This window comes from Belonocnema kinseyi, chromosome 6 (genome assembly GCF_010883055.1).
Source record: "Belonocnema kinseyi isolate 2016_QV_RU_SX_M_011 chromosome 6, B_treatae_v1, whole genome shotgun sequence".
In the NCBI taxonomy this organism is placed as follows: domain Eukaryota; kingdom Metazoa; phylum Arthropoda; class Insecta; order Hymenoptera; family Cynipidae; genus Belonocnema; species Belonocnema kinseyi.
This window is the reverse complement of record NC_046662.1, coordinates 80,485,051-80,494,896: the sequence shown is the minus strand read 5'-3', so window position 1 is coordinate 80,494,896 and position 9,846 is coordinate 80,485,051. Positions and strand designations below refer to the sequence as shown.

At 28.6% G+C, this 9,846-nt stretch overlaps 1 protein-coding gene across 1 annotated transcript in view; it reads left to right on the top strand.

Annotated features, from left to right (window-relative positions):
- Positions 1 to 4,198: 4,198 nt before the first annotated feature.
- Positions 4,199 to 9,846, top strand: part of LOC117175716 — a 17,095-nt gene continuing 11,447 nt past the window's right edge. The window contains exon 1 of the mRNA XM_033365490.1: positions 4,199 to 4,348. The gene's annotated coding sequence lies outside the window, so the exon portion shown is untranslated. The remainder of the gene's footprint in view (positions 4,349 to 9,846) is intronic.

The window sequence follows — 9,846 nt, the reverse complement described above, 5'->3', positions numbered from 1 at the left end:
GTTTCTAGATCCACACCCTCTTCGTCGAAGAGAGCCATTCTTAAACACTTGTCCATAAATAATATAAATAACCATGAAGACATAACGCATCCTTGTCTAACTACCTTAATTTTTAATATTGATGTCGATATAAATTTTAAATTAAAAATTTAGCAAAACCTCGCCTTTTCTTTCAAAGTTATATTTACAGAGTTTTTGTAAGTATTGTGTTTGCTATAAATTTCAATTTCAAAGTTAAAAAATTACACTTTATTCTCAATCCATATTTATGATATTTCTAAAAGTATTGCTTTTTTATAAATTTCAAATAAAAAAATTTTTAAATCTCACTTTATTCCATAATTATATTTACAGAATTTGTATAAGTACCTTTTTTCTGATAAATTTGTTAATCTTCTGACTTCATTCCAAATTTTTATTCACAGAAAGTTTATACGTACTGGTTTTCTTACAAATTACATAAAATATTTAAGTATTGTATTTGTTATAAATCCAAAATTTTAAAAATCCTACTTCATTCCAAATTTATATTTACAGTTATATAATTATTGCTTTTACAATAAATTACAAAGTAAAATTTAGAAATACTCCGAATTTATATTAGAGGATTTCTAAAAGTATTGTTTTGTAATAAGTTTTGAGTTCAAAATTTGAAAAAAGTGCGAATTTATTTGGAATTTTTATGCGTACTCATAAGTTTTTTTAATTCCAAATTTATGTAACCACATAGACACTTTTAAGTATTATATATTTGTACCATAAATTTAAAATCATAAAAAGTTACGAATGTTCATTCTTTATTACTTATTTTATGTAATTCGTAATTCCGATCATTCAAATTTAAATGACTTCCCGCCAATTTTATTGGCAGCCTTGCAGTGGTGTCAGAACGCGGATATATCTGGTGTGCGCAGTAGTAATTCCCATGTATTTTTAGGCTATGCAACGCCATGTGTCAATTTAAAAATACACAGGAATCACTACTGCGCATGTCAGAGATATCCGCGTTCTGACATTACCAGTGGTGTCAGAACGCGGATATCTCTGGCATGCACAGTAATGATTCTGCGTATTTTTAAATTGTCACATGACGTTATATACGTTACATAACTTACATAAATCACGTTCCATTCGTTTTTTTTGTCAGGAAATTTATTCAATTTAAAAATTATGTTATGAATATTAAATATTAGTAAGATCCCAGTTTCTTATTTCTGACGGAATTAAAATTTCGATTCTTTAATTTGATCAGTTTTTTGAGTAAATATCTTGGATTTTAAAACAGGAATTCCCTATTAATATTATTTTGCTAGGTTAGGTTCCTAACAGTACATATGTTTATTTAAAAGCTTATATTTTCTATTAAACGTAGTAAAAAATTCTTATATTTCGCAAAATGACGGGGAATTACTAGAAGTTTAACATTCTAGAATGGCGTTGAAGAATCTTGGATGTTACACATCGCATGACCTCTATAGATAATGGACAAAGGTCATGGTTTTTCTTGCCTTATTGTGAACACTGAATTCTCCGTGTAAAAACGTGTTTAACACCCTACGAGTGATGAAATATGTTTTATTCGAGACCCCCATTTGTTATGAGCCTATAGAGTCCCCTGGAAAGTGGTGTTCAATAGCCCTTTGTAGTGTATGAACATTCTTGTATTTTCTTTTCTCTATTCGTCAAATTTTGCGCAGATATGTTGATGCTTATCTTTAGATTTTTAGTGTAAGAATACTTGTTTGGCCTCTTTCAGTTCTTCGTTTTTGTTGGTGATTGTTATTTTAGTTCGGTTTTCTTCATGATTTTTAGATTGCGAAGATTTACAATTGTATCTTCTGCGACGTAATTGAATGTTTGACGGACTCTATTGTGTCGTAGCCGCAGTGGTGTTAGAACGCGGATATCTCTGGCATGCGCAGTAGTTATTCTGTGTAGTTTTAAATTGACAAATGACGTTACCCTGGTGGACCGAAGGTACGTACTCAAAGGAGCCTCTACAAATTACCCTTAAAGACCTTACTGAGGCCCCCTTCGGTTCCTTCTTAAAAAAAAACTAAAAAAAAACAAGAGCAAGATCAACTTTTAAATTGTTGAAATTCGGATTCTAAGTTAACATTTGCATTAAGAGTAATCGCAATACTTTTTTTTGCAGTGTTAAAAACTTTGGAAAAACAAATACCTGGCATTTACATGGGCCGAAGGCGGCTTCAAGTGCATCTTCTTTTAGTAGCAGTTAATAAGCGTTCCGTCGGTAACTTTAGGAATTTTCTCTGGATGCTAGCGCCACGCAATGGAAACTTCAGACAACAATGTTGTGATGCAAGTGGGAGCAGTGAAGCAGTGTGCTTGGGGTTACGAGATGAGATGTCAGGACTAAAGGTAAAGGATTTGTTTCAATTCTCATTTTTCATATTATTCTTATCGAAGAAGGTATTAAATTTATGTAAAATTAGACATAGAAATAAGTACATATATTTATTTTTATTTATTTGACAATTTTGAATTTTATTTTTAAACTTCGCGTGTAACATATACCTACTTGAGCTATTATGGATGTGCTTGAAGTTACCTTCAGCAGAAGTTAATGACATTTTAAAACATTTTTCATGCTGCAGAAAAAAATTATAGCGATTACTCCGTGAGTTTCTAATGGAAATTTTAACGTAGAATCCGAATTTCAACAACTTAAAAGTTCATCTTGCCGTTTTTTTTTAGTTTTTTAAGAAGGACCCGGAGGGGGACTCAGTGAGGTCTTTAAGGGTACTTTGTGGAGGCTCCTTTCGGTCTGCCAGGGTCCATAACCTAATATATATTTAATAGCCATTAGCGTGGCTTAAAAACACTATTTTATTTTTTTACGGGAAACGATCCCTTCCATTTCATTCCAAATCTCCCATGTAAAATACATAGGGAAAAATCACTTTTTTGAGTTATTGCAATAATCTTTTAGGGTTTAAGGAAATGTGACGTATAGTTTTACTATTTTTCAATTATTTGAACAAATGGAATTTAATTCAGTAATTTTTTAAATTAATTTTTTAAATAAAAATTATTAATATTTTTTTAGTGGAATATTTATTAACATTATTTGAGTCATTTTTAATTGTTTAAACCAATTCCATTTGTTTACATGTTTTTTTTTTCATTTTTGACACAAATTAATACTGTTGGCCTAGTGGAATATTTAATAACATTGCTTAATCAATTTTTAATCGCATAAAAAATTTCATTTGTCTAAACATTTTATTTAACTTTATTTAAATTTATCAGAAAAATTGAAAAATTTTGTTTGAAGAATTATTGTTTAAAAAAATTAAAGGTTATTGAAAATAAAAAATAATTTATTGTTTATATAATTGGAATATATTTTGAAATAAATGTATGTTAATAACGATAATAAACTGTTAGGTAGACGAATTTTTAACAAAAGAACCTTTTTCAAACAAATGGCATTTGTTTACATAATCACAAATTAATTAAACAATGTTCAGAAACATTCCACTAAATAAATAGTATTATATTTTTAAACCAATATTATTTAAACAAATAGGAATAATTTTTAGGGAAAGAGACGAATTTTTGAACACAATTCAATTTGTTTATATAATTAAAGATTAATTAGCTAATTTTGATTAATATTTCAACAGACAAATGTAAATAATTTTACGTAAGTAAAAAGAAGACGGAGAAGAGACTTCTTCAAAATGGTCTTCAAAATGTTGATTTCATGAAAAATTGACATTTTTGGTTTTAAGTGTAGTTTCCAGGGACTAGTGGGGGTGTGTTCGGCGTGTTCGTAAACGGAAGTATTAAAAAGAATAGAAATGTGGGTTTGCATTGAACTTGGCGTTGATGTACACAAAAAAGGATCGCAAACTCGCTTTTGATTCATTGAGATTGGATCGAATGCAAATTGCAGAAAGAATTTACCTCCGGAATTTTCCTTATTAATTTTTTTATTTTATTTATTATAATTTATTTTATTAGAAGTAAGTCTTATCAGCAAACTTTTTGTCAATTTTTGATCTTATTACAATTTAAGTTTAATCATCACTAAAAAACCCAAAAATTGCGTTTTCTGATTAATTCAGATAGATTTTTTAAATTCAATTAATCTAAGAGTAAATGTATAACTATACTTATACTGAATACCCTTGAGATATTATTGTAGTCTTATATTTTTAACTTGACACAGTTTCCAAAATATTGCCTTCATCAGCCTTTATCAGGAAACTGAAATAGGTGAGGGTAAACTTGAGGGTACCATCTGCAATGCATCAGCGATAGATACATGACATCTTTCTTGGCTCAAGACTGTGGAATAGGGTAGTACACATTTATGCATGTAAGAATTCAAATTTCGATTTTTTTAAATCAATACCCCCCCCCCCATTTGTAGATTTTCCCGGAAAAATGTCCTATTTTTTTGTACATTTCGATCAAAATTAACCGGTGACCGAGGGCTTTTAAAATTTACATCAAGGTTCAAGTGGGAAAGGTCGGGGTTTTCAACAAAATGGAAATAAGAAATGATTGCTATTAACTTTTAAAAAATTAAAGTTCACTCACCTCTTAAGTAATGTGCTAGACATAATTTCCACATAATAACTTTTCATTTTGACCTCCCTAATTCCCTCGTAATGTGCCTGGAAAATATTTTTAAAAAATGCGAAATAGTTTATGCCATATTTATGTTAGAAAAGGTATTTTTTCATGCATTTTTTTTATTTGATAAGTGAGAAGTTTTCAAGTATTTTTTACTAATTTTTCATTGTTTAAGCAATTCTCCCCCTGTAAATTGCAAAACGTTATTATTTTTCGGTATAAATGATACATTTTTACAATTTTCCTTTGTTTAAACAATGTTTTTCTCTCTTAATCGCGAAAAGTTATCTTTTTCTGGAATTAGTGACACAATTAACGAATTTGTTGATTATTGCATTTTCATTAACGATATTTGGAAATTATTGAAACAATTTTCATTTGTTTAAACAATGTTTTTTCTACAAATCTTGAAAAATTACTATTTTTTACAATTAATAATGCAGTAAAGAAATGCTAAGAAGGATATATTTTTTTAAAAACAGTTTTTAATGATTTAAACATATTTAATTTGTTTAAAAAATGTTTTCCTGTGAATTTTAAAAAGTTATTATTTTCAATGAATAATGACGTAGTTAGTGAATTTTAACAGTGATATTTTTGTGTAGAATTGTTTGCAATTATTTAAACAATTAATAATCATTTACTTGCGCATTTTCGTAGAAAAGGTGAAGAATATTCTAGTATTTCTTTGTTAATTTTCTACACTATCTTGCTTATTATTCACTATTTTTTTATATAAAAACTTATACCATACTTTTTAAACAATAATAATTTGTTTAACATTTTCTTTCTCAATTAGGTTATAATAGGGTGAGTGATCCAGTGGCTGAACAGTCACCAGTGAATGAACACTAATGCGAAACATATATAAATATAAGCTTTGAAAGTTAATATCTTTATGAATTTCTATATATTTGAAATCTTGAAGCAATTTTGAAGAGTTTAATATACAATTCATTGCAGTAAATTCTTGTAAATAATTAAAAAAATTTCTTGAATGTGAAGCATCATTGATTATGGTGAGTCGTGGTGAGAAAATCATCGACCATTATAACGTACGTGTCTAAGCAACTCCTTGTTTACACTGCTTTTACAAAAAAATTCTTTACCTTTTCTGCATTATAGTTGTGCTGTTATAGTTGTAAGATATTATTATTCAATTTCCCACAGGGTTTTTTCACAAAAAGTACGTTTTTTTATTAATAAATGAGTGTTCACCTACTGGACCTTTAAATTGCTCATGTTCCAGTGAACGAACGTTGTGTTCATTTATTGGAGCAAAACTGTCACCCCGCAGGTCCAGTGGATGAACAGCAGGTTACGTAGATCTGGCTGTTGTTTCTTTACATGTAAATAAGTTTGTTTCAATTAATGTGACTATAAATATCGAAGCTATAAATGTGAACTATAAATAGTTATAGTTTAAATGTATATTTTCTTGGTTAGAACATCAAAAAAGTACGCACGAACTAAATTAAAGGTAAGGCAACTTTTAGGTTAGAAATTTAATGCTTTTTTTGCATTTAGAAAACGTTTTTTGACTATAAAAAACATTAATTCCTGCTAGGTACTACTGCGTACTAAACAATATATATTTATAAATGTTATCTATTTTTAAACGAAAAATTGTATTTTTTGTAAGGTTAAAAGAACTGATAGAAATGTTTTAAAAATAAATATTGCAATAAAAAATTAGGAAAAGTTAACCTAGTTCTGTGTTCAAATTTTGTATTCCCTCCTTTCTTTATATTTAAATTATTTGTGGTTTTTATTGAAATAATATATTTAATAAATTTCGCAACGCTTTCTAATATTTCACATTATTTAATTTCTCATTTTGTAATGTACCCATGTAATTTTATACCTAAATCCTAATTCTAATTTGTAGTGATTATAGTGTTCATTCATTGGTTCACAGTGTTCATTCACTGGTGTTTTCGGTTAATTTTGCACTATTTAATTATTTTTTTATAAAGCTTTTTGGTAAATACAAAATTTGTTTATCGGATTATGAAATTTGAACTCTTAAGAATCTATTTTCAAAAGTTTTGTAACAATAATCAATTATTATAACGTGAAATGGACTAGTTGTAATCAGTGATTTCCTTAAGTGTTCATTCACTGGGTCACTCACTCTATAAGAATCGAAAAAGCTAGAATTTTCATCATATTTCCTATGAAGAGTGATATTAATTGTTTAAATAATTGTAAACTGTCTTTTATACAAAACATTACATTTAACATTCTATACGTGCGAAATTAATTCCAAAAAATAATAAATTTTCACGATTTACGGGGAGAAAATAGTTTACACACACGATAATTATTTGAATAATTGCCAAATATTCGAAATAAAAAAAATACTCTTAAAATTCGTTAATCGTGTCAATTAATTCCAGAAAATATTTAAACAAACAATATTATTCTTGACATTCATCCACTATATCATTTATCTTGAAAACTCGTAACTTTTTACGATTTACTGGGAAAAATATTGTTAAAGAAATATTGTTTAAAAAATTGAAAATTACTTTAAAAATACTTGGAAATTTGTCGCTTAACGAATTAAAATAATTAATATTGAAAAGAATGTATTTTCTTTAACATGAATTTAGCATAAAACTGCTGTTTTGAATTTTTTGGGGCATTTTCCGGGCACAATTCAAGAGGGCTTGGGGTATCACTATAAAAAGTTATTGAGTGGAAATTATTCCTTAAAAACCTTCAAGAAGTGATTAGACAATTTAAAGTCTAATCACTTCTTGAAGGTTTTTTTCTCTCTAAAACTGAAATTTTCCAGGAAAATGAACAAATTGGGGGAATCGATCACAAAAAATAGAAAATCTTTCAAAAAATATCAGGTGGTATTCAATTAATAATTAAGAATATTTCCTTGAAAATTGTATTTCCAAGATAAAAAGATACATTCCAATATTCAGTTTCAAAAGACAGTTATCCTTCATTTAGTCAGTGTCTTAATTTTGTTAAGTCATTTAAATATTGTGTAATTTTCTCACATAAATGGTTTAACAAAACTAAATTTTTATTGACACAGGGAAGTAATAAACCTTTGTTCTAACCTATCCATTTCAATTTGAAGTCATAATGATACAAACTCTCTGCTTAACAGACAAGGTCACAATATTGAGTTATCACGTATATCAAATTGACACTGAAAACAATCTGATTCTAAGTTCGACGCTTCAATCTAACTCAAGCTACAGGGTCAAATAAAATTTATATCCATATGCAGATGCTAAATAAATTTTAAGCCTAAATCTGGAAACTAGGCATTATTTGAAGTAATGCTGGTTGAGTAAGTTTAAAGAATTTTCTAATTAGGGACAAATTTGGCAAAAGTTGACTAAAATTTGAAAATGTGTCTATCGAATTTTTCATTCAGCCCTGAAAGTTTGCAAAGGTGGCGAGGTCATTCCGCGACTGCGCCACAGTTTCCCGTCAATATCCTCTAACTAAAACCCAACCTTACTCAATTTCACTCAATTCTACCTTAGACTCGAGTGCACTCTGACACAATACTGATTTTATCGCACAGAAAATGTGCGATAAATATAAGATACATTTTCATTAAGAATTATGCGCAGTATTGATTTCAAAAGTATGATTTAGGCAATGAAAATAGATCAACTAGTAGAAACCACACTGCAGTAGATAGGAAAAAATTCAAGAGCATTCAACTGCATCGATTTTTAAAATAAAGAAAGATTTTTATATTAAAGTAAAGCTCACATTTTTAATTGACTATTCCAAAAGAAACAAATATCAAGAAGATACTCAATTTTTATTATATGCTGTCAAGGATATGATTCGGACACTTCTATCCGTCAGTAGATAATCGTTTCTGGTATTGCTGCCGAACATGATATAGAATATTCAATTCTTGATAATTACAAATTATCATTAGCATTCTACAATAATGATATAACGTAAAAGATTAAATTTTTTACAGTTTCGCATCTTTGATATTCAGTGAAATTAATACGATTGGTGCGAGATTTTTAAGATTCATACCTAAAAATGATATTTTTTCTGATGTTAGTAAATCCGTAAAACAATAAAAATCTCTGGAATTTTTAATAAATACAAATTTACACAATTTTTTCGATAATTAGTTACAAAAAATAGAATTTAAAAACTTTAAAAATCAAAATAAACGACCTCTAACTTTAAACAAATGTGTGGTCATGGTAGAGATTCCAGTTCTGACAGTGTTATTTTTCGCAAATTTTCAATCATCCACTGTTGCTTTTCTACTGTTAGAAAATGTAATGTTAAATAATTAATTAATTATAATATGTCAATGCAACTCCGTCACATAATATAATATCCTTGACTAAATATTATACAAATAAAAACAATGAAAAAATTTTGCCAGTTTTTTAGTTAATTAAGATTATTCCTAAAGCTATTAACCCTTAAACGGCCAAAACGCCACTACCGGTACACTGCTTTTCAACGGCCAATAACTAAGACTATTCGACACTAGAAAAAATTGAGACACATATATTTTTATTGCTTAAGATCTCCTCTTTCCGACGGTGGCAATGAAATTCCTCAAAAAATTGATTTATTATCCCAAAATGCAGTTTAAACAAAAAAAAAACGTGATTTTTCGTGCCTATTTTTTTTTGTGCACCTTTTTCCAAAGCTTTTCGAGTCTGTAATTAACCTGGAATCTCACTAACCGGTGGAATAAATGTCTAAACTTTGAGAATCCATGGTTTAAAGATCGATTTTTCGTTTTAGTATTTTCAAAATGGCGTCTTAATGGCAAAATTTTTGTGAAAACATTCATGAATTTTTTTACAATAAACGATGCGCTTTTCGGAAAAATCATCAGAAGTAAAAAGTTCTTGTAATCAGCCAGGGAATACGCCTGAATTTTTTCGAAGCGTTTTGAGCAAAATTTTGGATTTTGCATATGAACAATTTTTGCAAGTACCCAGCAAAAAAAAATGCCCAAGCGTAAAGCCTCAAAAATTGCAACAAACTCCGAATCGGAATGGGATTCCGATGAAAATGATGAACGTATCATCATACCTAATCCAGATTACTCTGGCTCTGATGGAGATGACTCATCAGATGACGAGAATTCGGGATCGGAATTTCCCAGATCGAATGTATCATATATATCTGTTTTCCATAACTACACAGCATCTCAAAAACAATTGGAATTTGTCGCCAGAGGACTACTAGATTTTGCATTGATTGCAACAT